At 39.9% G+C, this 14,509-nt stretch overlaps 1 pseudogene; it reads right to left on the bottom strand.

Annotated features, from left to right (window-relative positions):
• Window positions 1–208: 208 nt before the first annotated feature.
• Window positions 209–678, bottom strand: LOC147433690 (large ribosomal subunit protein eL24 pseudogene; annotated as a pseudogene).
• Window positions 679–14,509: the final 13,831 nt, after the last annotated feature.

The raw sequence follows: 14,509 nt of genomic DNA, 5'->3' as shown, positions 1-14,509 counted from the left end.
CTTTGCGCTTGTTCTAGCGGACATCCTCTCTCTCTCTCTCTCTCTCTCTCTCTCTCTCTCTCTCTCTCTCTCTCTCTCTCTCTCTCTCTCTCTCTCTCTCTCTCTCTCTCACTCACTCATTCCAATTAGCAAGATATAAGACAAAATTGAGAACTCGGGTTACAAATGTAATAGAGATCCTATGTTCAATGTCAAAGGAGTGTACAATTCATTGTTTCCCACCATCGCCACCAAGCTTAGGACCTTTGGGCATTACCCCTCTACCCATAACACCTTTGGGGGTAGCTTTGGAGGAGTTAGACACAAGTTTCACCTTCTTTGCCTTCTTCTCATCCTTGGTGTTCTTGATTCGCTCCTTGATCTCCCTTAATGTAGTTTCACGAGTAGCAGCTCGAGCTTCAATCTTTTCAATCCATTTCAGTAGAACGACAATAGGGCTTGTTTGTTGATTTTCTCATCCTTTTCACAGTCTCTGCATGTATATTCTTCTTGTGTTGTTTGTGATAAAGGGTAGTCCAGGTAAGTTTAGATGGTTTCAAATGATTGGGGAAGTACTTTTTGCATTTTGGATTTAGAAATAGGAAAACTTGAGAATCTGCTGACAAATGGAATGTCACTACCATTGCCGGGGTAAATATTTGAATCACTAAAGTGGCACACTTCACTCTTGTGCACCATGCCTGTGCTGCTCCATGGTGCTCCCCACAAATGCAAGTGTTCTCTCTCTCTCTCTCTCTCTCTCTCTCTCTCTCTCTCTCTCTCTCTCTCTCTCTCTCTCTCTCTCTCTCTCTCTCTCTCTCTCTCTCTCTCTCTCTCTCTCTCTCTCTCTCTCTCTCTCTCTCAGGCGGATGAAGGATGCCTCTTCTGACCATCAACATTTCATTGAGAGTACTAGCTGCAAGACACCATGCTTAGTTTTTTTTTCAGCTTTTCAAACGCTGCCTTTTCTTCTCTCCTTCTTCTTCAGAGCCTCAAAGTGACGGAAGAGACTCCATGTGCCATAAAAACACATTCTGCAATAACAGAGCAAGAGGAAGACCCTTAAAACATCCTAAGCATTTCCTATACACATGCTACCCATGCTTGCCATACTTGGCCATAACCTCTTGCTCAAAACCATTTTTCGCGGTGCAATACCTTGTCTCATGATTCCCACGAAGCAAAAACACTCTATGGGGTAAGAAGATCTTCCAAGCAAGCAATAGGAGGAAGGTCTCAAGGCCCCAAGATCCCCGATCAACATAATCCCCGTTAAAAATGAAGTTACAAGAGAGGGATGGTATTCTAGCGAGTTGCAGGTAGCTGGGTTCACGGTGGTACAACTTTGAAGCAAAAACAATGAGAGAGTCGAGCGTCGGCACAGGTGGAAAGCAGCACAGCTGGGAGGGAGGTACCTCCCTCATTAGGAAAAATATGAACCCTCTAGGGGCCCTTTGGGATTAAGGTTAATTAGAGGCCAACCAATAGGAAGAGGTTGGTGGACACACTCTATACCTTGAAAAAAGTAGGGGGACAAGGTAGCCTTACACCTCTTAATGGCCTCTTACCTAGTGAGAAGGTAAGGGAGGTGGCTAGGGGAAAGGGATGTGGGGTGACCTCTTTTACTCCACTTTTTTGGCCCGGATTTCAAAATACACTAAAAATTTCAAATTTTCAAAAATTTGAAATTTCAAGTTTTCCCTCCTTAAAAGGTCCCCAAACCTATTTCATGGTCAAAAAAGTATTTTTGACCTCCAAAAGTAAAAAATGTGCACTAAATAGATCCAAAAAATTGGTTTTAAAAAAATAAAAATAAAAACATCATTTTCACCCTCCAAAGTCTTTCCAAACCTATTCTATAGCTAAAAAGTGATTTTCTCTCTCTACAAACCCTTTTCCAAGCTCTCGATTGTTGCAACAACCACATGCACCCCCTATAGTCCAGCATTATCTCTTTTCTAACTTTCTGCCACCTCCATTGTAGCACCAAGCAAGCTCCTCCCCCATCTCTTCCCCTTGCCCACCATATGGTTTCACGCCAAGCTAGCTCCTCTCCCTTCTCTCACGTCCATTACAGCATGAAACAAGATTCTACTCCTTCTACTTTCATTCACTCACACTACATGGAAACCTCTACTCCCGAAGGTGGCAAAAGTATGAGCTCATATGACTTGCATACCACAACAACAGGAGGTGTGAATATTGCGTGGGCATTGCAAGGGTTCATCTCCAACATAAAGATAGAATGGTAAGAAAACTACCCTTGTAGCTTACATTCATAGCTAACATCATCTCCATCTCTAAGTTTATCATGCTGGAGAGAATTAACCTCTTTATGGCTTTCAATGTTTAGGCTTCACACCTCATAACACTGGGTGGTGCTCTTTTGTTGATGGCTTTGGTGCGCCATCTATAATTATGTAGCATGTGATTGAGTCTCACAATGCAAGTAAGTTGTGTTATCTAGGGAGAGTCATCAAAGATTTTTCTTATAATTTATTCTTTGTATAATTATCATTAGATTATTAGAATGATATCATGTTGTACTTTATAACTATGTGCTCATATAATCTGTTGTTTACTTATAGAGTCAACTTGTTTTGAGAGGACATGAGCAAGCAGCCATGTGCAGAGATGGAAATCACTCTATTTTTGTTCCGTGAGGAATCTTTCACTACCATGTTAAAAGATTTTGATAAGAATAGTAGGATTTTTGTAGAATCTTGAACCGATAGGTACTCTCTAGGAGCTCTTAGAGAAGCCATCCATATAGTACTACTATCTTCCCTAGTGTCATAGACACACAAATACTCAAGTTTATATGAATCTATGGATGAGGAAGATAAATACTTGTAAGAGAAGCCTAACAGCAACAACATTGTCTCCGTTTGTAATTATTTTTCATGAGGGTGGATTCCCCTATAAATGCAATATAAATATGTTTGTTTGTTAAATGGTGTCGCATTGAGTGAGAGTATTTAATTTAGATTACTGGAGTTTCATATAGATTTGAGAAATATTGTTGACCTTTATGGATATTTTGATTTGCTTATAAGATGTTTCAAGTCTCAAGTCTTAATCACTCCACCATGAAATTCAAGCAATATTTTGATTTCAGTTTAATCATTAATGGTTATTCTTATTAAAGTGGATTATAACCTTTGTCAAGATGTCCTCATGTGGGGATGTTGAATATATCATTAGCAACGTTTCACAAGTTAAGAAAGCTAAATTCTTGCTTTCCAACATGTTATTGCTTCTATACTATGCCTATGCCAAGCTTGACTTAGAGAAATGACAACTTGAGATGGAGGTGTTGATGTATAGGGGTGACTTATTATTGATTCGTGTTTCATCATACATATATTGTAAAGCCTCTGAGTTTCCACCTTTTTGAGTAGTGTTGAAAAGTTTTTGGTATCAAATCTTCTTTAATATCCCTATTCATTAGCTATTGTTAGCTATTTCTTTGGTATTGCTAAAGATGATACCAATAGCTATCACCTTGTGAACTTAACTGTTAAATAGCTATAACCTTGTGAACTTAACTGTTAAATTGCAGATTTGATTTTTACTATGTAGCTCATTTGGATGGAGAAAGTGTAACTTTTTTGACACAAGGCAATACCACCATCACACTGCTTAAACTGTATGCCCAAATAATGATGCAACAACCTTAAATCTTTCATCTTGAAAGTAGCATTCAAATCAGCCTTAAATTCAGCAGTATGTCTCTCATTTCGTCAAGTGATCAGCAAATCATCTACATAAAGAACCACAATGAGAAGTACATCACCCTCACGCTTTACATACAATGTGCTTTCTGTTGGACTGTTATGAAAGCCTTGTTTGACCAAATGAGTGTTAGCTTTCTCATACCAAGCACGAGGAGATTGCTTCAACCCATACAAAGCCTTGTTACATTTGCACACTTGTCCTCTTGTCCTTTCTTGACAAAACCGCGAGGCTGTGTTACATAAACTTCCTCAAATATGTCACCATTCAAGAAAGCAGCAACAATGTTTGATTGATGTACATCCCAACCAAAATGAGCTGCCAATACACATAGAAAACGCATAGTAGTCATACAACAAGTGGGAGCAAAGGTCTCTTCATAATCTATGCCTTTTTGCTGTGCATAACCCTTTGCAACAAGTCGAGCCTTATGGCGATCGATCTCACCATTCGGCTTGCGTTTCAACTTGTAAACCCATTTTGTACCAATGGCCTTTTTGCCAAGAGGCAAATCACATAAAGTCCATGTGTCATTTTCTATAAGTGCATCATATTCTGATTGCATGGCAGCCATCCAATTTTTTGAATTCTATGCTTCATCAAAAGACAGAGGTTCCTCAACATCACGTAAGCTAGCTAGACACAGCCAAAGCATAACAATCAGATGCATAAGATGTATGGTGAGAGCCTGAACGAGTATGACTAGACAAAGGTGCAACCAATTTACTGTCACGCAAAGTGTGCACAGCCATTTTGGCATACCTCTAGCCTGCTCATTTTCAGCCCTTTTGTCATCAAGTACATCATGTACATCTGCATCACTAATAGACTGATCTGTAACATTTTCAGAAACCCCCATAGGCTGTACGTTTGCCTCATTAGAATTTACATTCATATTTCCACCACTGAAAAGAGGCAACAAAGTGTCATAAATGTCCTGTGAGCTTACATTACTGTCTCTAGTATATGACAGCAAGGGCTAAACAGAATCTTCCACAAACACTATATCTCGTGAAACTAGAATACGTTTTGTTTGTGAATGATACAACTTGTAACCTTTGCTTTCAGCACTATAACCAACAAAAATACATTTGACAGCCTTATCATCCAATTTTTTGCGCTGTGTTTGTGGCACCAAAGCATATGCCAAACAACCAAAAACACGCATGTGCTCAATAGAAGTCTTTCTATCATGCCATGCTTCATATGGAGTAATAGAGTGCAAAGCTTTCATTGGGCACCTGTTTAGTACATAAGTGGCACACATGATGGCCTCAAGCCAAAAAGAATGCGGCAAAGCTTGACTTTTGACCATACATCGTGCATTTTCGTAAGTGACCTGTTTTTTCTCTCAGCAACATCATTTTGTTGAGGTGTATAAGGCACTGCACATTGGTGTTTTATCCCACAACTAGCCAGAAATGCATTGAATTCATGAGACATATACTCCCCCCCTTGATCGAAACGGAGGGTGCCCATAGTACATTTCGAGACATTTTCAGCCATAGCCAGAAATTGTTTTAAGCACATAAAACCTTCAGAATTCGCTTTAAGAGGAAATACCCATGCATGCCTGGAGTAATCATCAATGAAAGTCACGAAGTACATGTAATTGCCCAAGGACGGAGTTTGCATGGGCCCACAAACATCACTATGCACAAGCTGCAACCTGCATGTGGCCTGAATTGAACCATCCTTTGGAAACTTAGAACGCTGCATCTTACCCAAAATACAACCTTCACAAACATGTTTGACAGGTGCTTCAAGAGGCGGCAAAGAAGCAACCATATCACATTTCTACAAACGCAGCAAACTGGCAAAAATCAGATGACCAAAACGTGCATGCCAAAGTTTTGCATCTGAAATAGCCCTTGAATCTGCAACAGCATTTGCAAAATTTCATCCACACTTGTCATACAAAGTGAGCTTATACAGCCCACGGCACAAAAGCCTAGATTCAACGATTTCATCAGCAAAACTGAGATTATGAACTGTACATCTGTCATCCACAAATTTGACTACAAGTCCAAGTCTAGCAAATGTAGATACAAACAAAATATTCTTCTTGATCCCAGGTACATAAAGTGCATCAACAAGTGTGAAAGAACTGCCATTAGCAGCAGTAAGCACAATCTTTCCAACTCCTTGAACCAGGTAAGAGGCATTGTGGGCACAAGTGACTGAATTCCCACAAGGGACAAACTCGAGAGAGGTGAACAATTCACGATGTGAGGTAATGTGCTTTGTAGCACCATTGTCCAAATACCACACATGTGAATCTGCAGCAACTAGCAGGATTGTAAGTGCACTCTGTGCTAAAATCCCATTCTGCATCAACATCAGCAACATAGTCTCCTTTCACAGAAGATTGAACAATGGCTGCATTTGTAGTGGAACCACCCTCTTTCTTCTTAGCCTCTTTGGCCTTCAACTTAGGACACTGCTCTATCAAGTAATCATTAGCTTTACAATAATGGAAACGCATCTTCTTTTTGCCCTTATCACCAGAATTTCCACACAAATTGCTGCCAGCAGAAGCATTAGGAACAGAAGTTTTGCCACTCGCAACAGAACCATAAGAAGTGGCTGCATTGCTGTTACCACCCTTTCTTTGAGAAGCAATGAAAGCTTGTTCAATTGCACGTTGTGTAGTCTTGTTTTTTCTGGAAAGTGACTCTTGCAATAGCAATGTGCATAATGCATCAAACTTGACAACTTCTAGATTTCCTTGGGTCATAAGTCTCCAAGTACTAGCAAAAGTCTGGTAAGATTCTAGTAAGGCATCAAGAACATTCTGCACAAGGGAACTGTCTGAAATGACTTCACCTGCAGAAGTAAGTTGCTCATTGATATCCTTGACATCAGCAAGAAAAGTGTCCATATCATCTTCCTCATGCATAATCTTCGACTCCAGCTCTTTACGTAGCAAAGCAATTTTAGCCTCATTGCGGCTTGCATAAAGACCTGCTAGAATATCCCAAGCTTGTTTTGACTATTTTGTTGAACGGATGTGAGGAAAAATGGTGCACTTGACAGACAACGCAGTCAATGCATGAGCCTGCGCATCCTTTACATCCCAACAAGCTTGTTCTACCGTAGGCAAAACAACTCTAATAGCAGCAATCCTTGCAGCAAGACCTGCAACATCGTCAACATCGCCTACATCCTCAGTACTAGGACGTACATCAATGCCTTGCACAATATTCCAGACGCCCTTTGACACAAGAACATGTTGCATCATATAAGCCCACATAGGGTAATTGTCCCCATCCAACCTGTCCTCAATAGCAAACATCTTGAAGACATCTGTCTTGTTGTCAGCCATGGTAAATGCTGCACCTGATGTGAAAACTTCCCAAAAATAGGAGAAACGGAGTGGGAACAACATGTGCGATATAGCACAAACCGTAGAAGACTGTAAGGCACCTGTTATGCAGAAAATAGCACTGAGAGAAAATTTTGCACAAAATGAAGAAATAGCTTGTGCAGTATTGCCTGTAGTGGAAACGGAGGCTGAAATGAGCACACTTTGAAATTAGAGGTTGACCTGCGAACTCTTGCCAAAGCTCACTGAAATCGAAGAAAGTGAGCAGGTGTGTGATGGAGCAGGTGGCGACTAAGCTAGGGAGGACATAACCTGCTCTGATACCAATTGTTGGAATTAGGTTTGCAAAGAAACCACACATCTTAGAGAGAGTGTGTTACTTAGTGTGCAATGGAAAGATAGATAGCCCTTGAGTGATGGGCGTATATACAATGCCTGGGGGAAAGAATCTCCTAAAGAGGGAAAAAATGCCCCGACGGTCCTAGTGTGTACACACACATCACCACCACATGTATATGGTAACAGATATGTATGCTAATACCTATTTAAGTTCTAATAAAAATTGGAGCTATATAAAAACAATACAGATAATTACTTCCATAAATTAAAGGGATAATAACCTTTTTTACAAGGATTGAAATGAACTTAAAAAACATGGAATACATGAGCACTTTGGAAAATAGTTTTAAGTTAAAAACGTTTTAAGTTGGAGATGGATAACGATTGATAAAGTCCATTGACACCTGTAAAACTCATTCAAGGCTAACATATATGTTGTCTTGTTTGAATGGATGCATGTGAGGACTTTATTCTTTCTTGGAAATTTTTTGGCTTGAAGTAAATGTATGTCCTTGACATACCAAGCTCTTGCCACTTCATGGAACATACATTTTAGATCAGCCACTGTACTTCTACACTAGGCTGATATCTCATTCTTATAGCAATGTACAAAAATAATTCTAAGATTGAGTTGTTTTTGCATTGATCATTGTCACTTGTCTAAAGCCAATTGTCTTTTGAACTAAAAGGTTCATTTATGTTTTATTATATAAGTAAAGCAGCTACACACACACACACACACACACACACACACACACACACACACACACACATGTACAAGAAAATTGTCATACAGGTTGGCCCTTTTTGTATGAGATTAGTTCTCTCTCTAGTCTCCCCACTTGTAATTCCTATGGCTATCTCTCTATGTTTCACACACACACACACACACACACACACACACACACACACACACACACACACACACACACACCCATTGGCAAATTCTCATAATTTATCATCGATTTCATTGGGATATCGTCATGGTCATCTACATAACACTCGCATTATACTATGACAGTGCTCTCATAGGTGCACACAAGAGATGGGTGAGCATAGCAGAACAACGGGTATAACCTTCTCAATAATTGTTGGAATGATGGTTCCCAAATGCCTACTCTTCAATACTAGTATGATGCAAGTGATATGGATGGCATGGTGATGTACACACTATGACAAAGCTATGTAGAAACAGGTAGGTGCTTTAGCACCTACTTTAGAAATGGTTATGGTTTATTGGTATTGTTACTGAATACAGAACTCATAGACATCAACATACATAAATAAGTGTTCGGTTTTAAGATTGTCAATTTCTTATGTAAAATTCAAATATACCACTCGATCCTCGATAGTAATTAGGTACTAATTGATATTGGTTGGATAACAGTTGTTGTCTTTCATAATAAGTAAGAAAATGTTTTTTTATTGGCCTAAAAGCTGACCTAGGTCTGATTAAGAGGTATGACAAAAAGAGAATAAGAATGATAACCTACAATGGTATCTTTTGGTGTTGTTTTGGCACCTATTAATACTTGTGCTTTTGATATGGTTTTAAGAAAATAAATGTGGAATTTGCAACAAAATGAAGTCTCAATAAGTACGAGTAACTATTTTTAGAGCTTCTGATTGACGCTTGATGCTGGTGAATTATGAAGTTTTTTATGGCATGTTATGAGACAAAGGGATAACATATATGTTTTTGAATGCCTTAAACCTCTTGTAGAGGGTCTCCTTGGAGATGGCAATTATTGAAAATTTTTAAAAATGGATGTGCGCTCCTTGCCGCAGTGTCGAAGCAAGGGACTTGCCGATACACTGTGTGCGAGCCACAAATGGCTCCAAGCACACAACAAGACTAATCTAGCAAGCTCAAGAGAGCAAAGGGTGTGTCACTCACCGCTCTACGCTCGCCTTCGTGGTGGATTCCTCGCCGCGATAAAGAAGAAGCTGCAGTCGTGCCACGCTCAACCGCTTCGCCGCCGTCATGCCTTCGTAATGCTCAATCGCACACACACTCTCCCTCTCTCTCTCTCTCACTCACATACACACACACACGAGGAGGTGAAGAAGAAGAAGATAGAGATGGAGATGGAGAAAGAGCACTCTTCTATTGCAAAAATGAGAGAATGAGTGAATTTTAGGTTTAGTTGGCTTTTATATGAGCTCACCCCATTCACACTTGGGCGCCCATGCTTAACCAACTAATCCCTTGAATGTCCCAGTTAGAGTGCGCCTCTCATCGGCGATCACTCTTACCCTTTTCCTATTGGTCCGACAAGCCCGGTACCTGACTCTACCAAATACATAATACACGTCCGTCGTAGGTGATGGGGTGTCCGTGAGCCGTGAGGGTTAACAATGGATAAGAATACAAACAAGATGCTATTGATCTTTGACAGAATTTCTTGTATTGTTAATAACTTGTAGGACAAATACTGAAAGTAAGCTTCTTGAAACTCTGAGAGTGACATGGAATTTAGACAGATTCTAGGTTTTACGCAATTCATAAAGTTTCATAAAGCTTGGATTTTTTTCATAATTATGAGCAAAAAATATCACTTCTTGTTATGGGATGCACAACATCTACTTGATTCTCTTCTCTTGGATAGCAACAATCACACTGCATATCCCACATTTGGTAGGCCGTAAACACACTCTTAGATGATAACCTCTTTTGTGGCATACGAACACATAGATAGGTACCTAATGAGAATATGGTCAATTTTTTGCTACTTAATCATGGATCGCTGAATTTTTTATGTAATTAGTGATTTAGTTAAATACAATCGCTTTAGATTTGTGTATCTATATATATCTCTTGCAGGTTCAAAACAAGCATATATGCACTGAAGGAAAATTCATGGAAAACATGCTATTTTTGTTAAGCTTTAAACCTCCTGTGGAGGGTCTCATGGAAAGATGGCATGAACTCGTTTGTTTAAAAGTTATTCTAAGTACAAACAAGATGCTGGTGGATTTGGATAAGGCTGTTCATATTAGTTTGTTTTTTCCCAATTTATCAACATGGCTATACGAGCTAGTGTAATTATTTCCTACATAGCTCTTCTGGCCTCATTGCACTTTTTCACCTTTTGCTATTGTTTTTCAAAACATTATTCTCTTATTGGGAAAACTAGTTTTGAACTTCTCAGAGCCTACCTTGATATGAAGATTTTCACTTCGTTCGTTGGCTCGAACTATTTTCTCATGTGCCATTTTGATTCTCAAAGGAGATGGCTTCATTTCTTGAACTCCCAGCCTTAAACTAACATGCTCCTCTAGAATGTTGACACCAACACCGCCATCTAGTATGACCCTTGACAGTGGCTCCCAATTTTTTTTAATGTTATAGTCAATCTAGATGATCTCATCATCTTTGATCTAAAACACAATCATTACATCTCATTATTTCTTCCTTTTCTTCCTAATTAAAGTGGTAGCTGTCATCATTTCAATAGTTAGTCTTTAATTCTTTCATAGAAATTGGCATAGATCTGGTCACGTTTGAGAGATACCCCTCCCCATGGATCTATGCACAAAATATACAATTTACACCTTTATACAATTTTCAATATACATCAAAGTTGTGAAAGCATTTGCATAGGGGAGGAGCTCTTAGCGCCCAACCAAGCGTGGAGTTTAGGCCATGAGCCAGACTACATCCAGAGGCACCTATCGACTAGTGCTACCCCCGAATGGGTGTTATGAATGAGAGCTTACTCAAGAAAAATATAACATTGTGGAGGGTGAATATATGTGTACACCGCGTTGCGAGAGAGAGAGAGAGAGAGAGAGAGAGAGAGAGAGAGAGAGAGAGAGAGAGAGAGAGAGAGAGAGAGAGAGAGAGAGAGAGAGAGAGAGAATATACTGGAGGGTGAAATAGAGTGCACACATACATGAGGAAATGACAACAGAGATCTTTAAGTGCCCCATCTAAATGAAACAGGCAACCATGTATTAATGCAATGGAAACATCAAAAAGTTTATGGAAAAATAACTAGCAGAGCACCGAACCCTGTGTAGGGATCGACCGGTCCACCCATCCACATCCTCTCTAGTACGAAAAGAGAGGATTTCACTTCACCGAGAGCGAGCCAGAACACCTCCAACCTACCTGAGCTAGACATAAACTGAGGCTGCTTTGTCTCCCTCCATGAGGAGCTCTGAAAGGATCCCAAGTACCAGTAGGTGGTAGGGTATCAACACCAACCATACCAATTTAGGCACCACACCTCTTTGATGCCCGACAATGGGTGTTTAGGCAAAGCCAAGGCAAAATCCCCGATGCGTTAGCCGTATAGGTCATTCAACCCCCGAAGCACGAACCATGTAGATGAGCCTTACAAAAAGAAGAAGACCTAGGCAACACCCCCGATCCAGTAAAGCCCCATGTCAATGACCCTTTAGTCTAAGGCTGAGTGATGTGGGTGATCCTAGTCTTGTAGCGACGTTGCCATGAGAAACATAACACGTGAGTCCAATCACAATAGCACTTTCCATATGCACAAACAATCTTTTTCAAGCAGTTAGACTCTGTACAGGGTCTCTACCCTTACCCGCCTACCATAAACCATCTAGATCACTTCATGATCCAATCCCAAAATCATAATAATCCAATCACATCACACAAGTGAGCACTCCGCCCAACTTAGGTGAGGCACGACCAATCCTGCATAACCACTTTAGAACATAACATGGCTGTAAAAATTTCGGCAATATAACCATATCCAAAAAAAAAACATGAGCCACATCGGCTTCCACCATAAAATCACAACCATAATCCAAGAGGGAATCTCAGCCCTTAACCACCAATCATAATCACACTGAACCAACTCCCACACTTGGAGTTTGACATAACCCCTGCAATCAATCGGAGTCCATATACATGTGACCCTTAAGACGTGATTATTTCATGCATAAAAAGAGTCCGACCAGAAACTAACCATGATATAAAAATCCAATTTTTACAGCATCGAGCCATGCAAAGTTGATGCATGACATCTGCACTTCACCTCCCTAACACATAGAGCTAGTTTTTGACCTCGAAAGGTGGAAAGCAACCATAACTATGCATATGAGGTATCCACATCAATTCATCAGTTTCCATATATCATATGATAACATTCCATCACCATAAATATGATGCAAAATAGCTCCTACCTTTAGGTCAACCATAAACCATAACGTCATACATATGCAAAAAATGAGTTTTCGGCATTTTCAGGAGCGTGCATAACATGCAAATGAAAGTATTTGACCTCAAACCAATTCAACAAGATCAGCTCCATAATATAGACTAGCACTCTATCACATCCCTTCACCCATATGGTATTCACACAACAAACGATAACCCAAAAAGAAAGCCACTTTAATCATATCTGCCTATGCGGTTCGGGATGTCTAACCATATACTCTCACATAAGTTTATGGCCATCTTATAGGCGAAATCAAATCACCAAAACAAACCATAAATCATACATAAACGGCTTGGTTAACTCACGACGTCTTATAGAAACGCTCCCCCCCCCCCCCCCTCCCCTTGGTATCACCCCTACACGAGTAGGTAAGACCGGTTATGGAACGATTAATAACTCGCATTCCCGAGGTGATAATAGAGATTTAAATGCATTTATCATCAAGTCTCATCAAGCTTTTCAATTGGGTAAGTGGGTTTGCCCATCCGGTGAATCTATATAGTGGTTCTTCAAGGAGCTTGGAGTCAAAATTTTGGTTGTGCAGTGGGCAGCAAGCTGTTTTTTGACCATATCTTTTAGCTCGTGCGTGATTTTCACATGACACCAAAGAGAGAAAATGTTCTAAATGATGTGTCTTATCTCTGATATAAAGGGTTCAAGCTGATTCATAACGATTTGTGAGTTATGACCAAAACAATGTTCCTACCGCCTCTATGACGTGAAACGAAATGCGTTTTTTATGCACGCACATGATCATAAACGCATCATGTGCATAAATCAACGTGTTAAACATGATGGAATAATCATGGGGAAACTTCAAACGTACTCGGTTAATCCATACATGCACTTGTATATGAAAAAACAATCACCGAGAGGGTGACTACTCAGAAAAATGACATAGAGAGAGAGATGATGATGGCTATGGAGTTTAGAGCTTCTCATCGTGCTTTAGAATCCATTAGGGGCGGTCGAAAGGCTTCTTGATTTGTCTCAAGAGAGCGGTGATGAGAGCTACATGGAGGTATTCATCACGAGAGATTTCGAAGAGCGCGTACACCGTGAAACGAGAGAGAAGATAGTAAGCAAGTAGAGAGAGAATATCCTTCTTCTTCTTCTTCTTCCCGAGAGAGAAGAGCTTATGGAGATGGTGATTAAGAACTTGCACCACTCCGTATAATAGATATGTATAGCCTTGCGGTAGTAGACACAACAGAGTGCACTAAAAATTGAGGTGTCTATGCCAATTTATAGGTTTTACTACCCGGAGTGTTCCCCAAGCTATAGGGAACGCTACCTCTCAGCCAGGATTAACTTCCTGCTTTTGGAAAAAAACTCCAGTCTTTTCTAAAAACTTGGCACGGCTTTTGGTGGTCAACTCTCCCACTTACCATTCAATTTTTCCAGTAAAACTGACCAATTGAACAGTATCTAGCCAACTAATGGAACCTTAGCTAGACTATGCCACACCGTAATGTCCCGATATAATTATGACTTTTTCGTACTGCCTTGACGTATTTACGATATCGCTTTTTATAAAAATAATTCCCGTAAAAATCTCATTTGGTCCTGTTTTTGCTTCGGGTGATCATTGATATTTTTATGTTTAGGTCATCCTAAAAAGCACATTGCTTTTCCAAAACGCCAAAAAGCACGAAATCTAAAAATAGCGTTAACAAATAATTTTTTCTAAAATTGAACCACGGGTTCCCCTCGTCCATTGGAATAAGAAAGCGGACTCGCTTTTCACTAAAAAGCACTAAAAATCATGAAAAGCTAAAAAAAACGTGAAAAGCACTCAAAAAGCAGATTTTGCCAAAATTGAACCATAGCTTCCTCGGAACACGTAGATCAAGGAAGCCTTGCTTTTTGCAAAAAAACACCTAAAAGCATGAAAAAGCTAAAAATAGCGGATTTTTTCAAAACTGAACCAAACGTC

Source organism: Adiantum capillus-veneris, chromosome 19 (genome assembly GCF_014529385.1).
Source record: "Adiantum capillus-veneris isolate H3 chromosome 19, ASM1452938v2, whole genome shotgun sequence".
Taxonomy (NCBI): domain Eukaryota; kingdom Viridiplantae; phylum Streptophyta; class Polypodiopsida; order Polypodiales; family Pteridaceae; genus Adiantum; species Adiantum capillus-veneris.
The sequence above is the reverse complement of the archived record's forward strand: the minus strand, read 5'-3'. Positions and strand labels throughout refer to the sequence as shown.